The sequence below is a fragment of the Octopus sinensis genome, linkage group LG16 (genome assembly GCF_006345805.1).
Source record: "Octopus sinensis linkage group LG16, ASM634580v1, whole genome shotgun sequence".
Taxonomy (NCBI): domain Eukaryota; kingdom Metazoa; phylum Mollusca; class Cephalopoda; order Octopoda; family Octopodidae; genus Octopus; species Octopus sinensis.
In genome coordinates, this window is record NC_043012.1 from 53,244,915 (window position 1) to 53,245,205 (window position 291).

Below are 291 nucleotides of genomic sequence, written 5' to 3' on the forward strand. Positions count from 1 at the left end.
TCATTAAAGCAAGATGAAAGAGAAAGATTAACTCTCAGATCGCGTTATAGAGACGAGAGAGAAAGCATCAGAGCTTTTAATAAATAAGAAATCAGATATAATGTGATAAGAGAGACGAGAAAACAAAACAAAATCAAGTGAGGAAAAAAAAGAGATGAAAGTAATAAGAAGATATGATGCGATAAAGATGACACAATTTGATAAGTATAAGAAATGAGATATGTAAAACGAAAGAATGATGAAGAGATAAAATGAAAAATTTATTTACATTGCGTTTGGTGTGTCCAACAC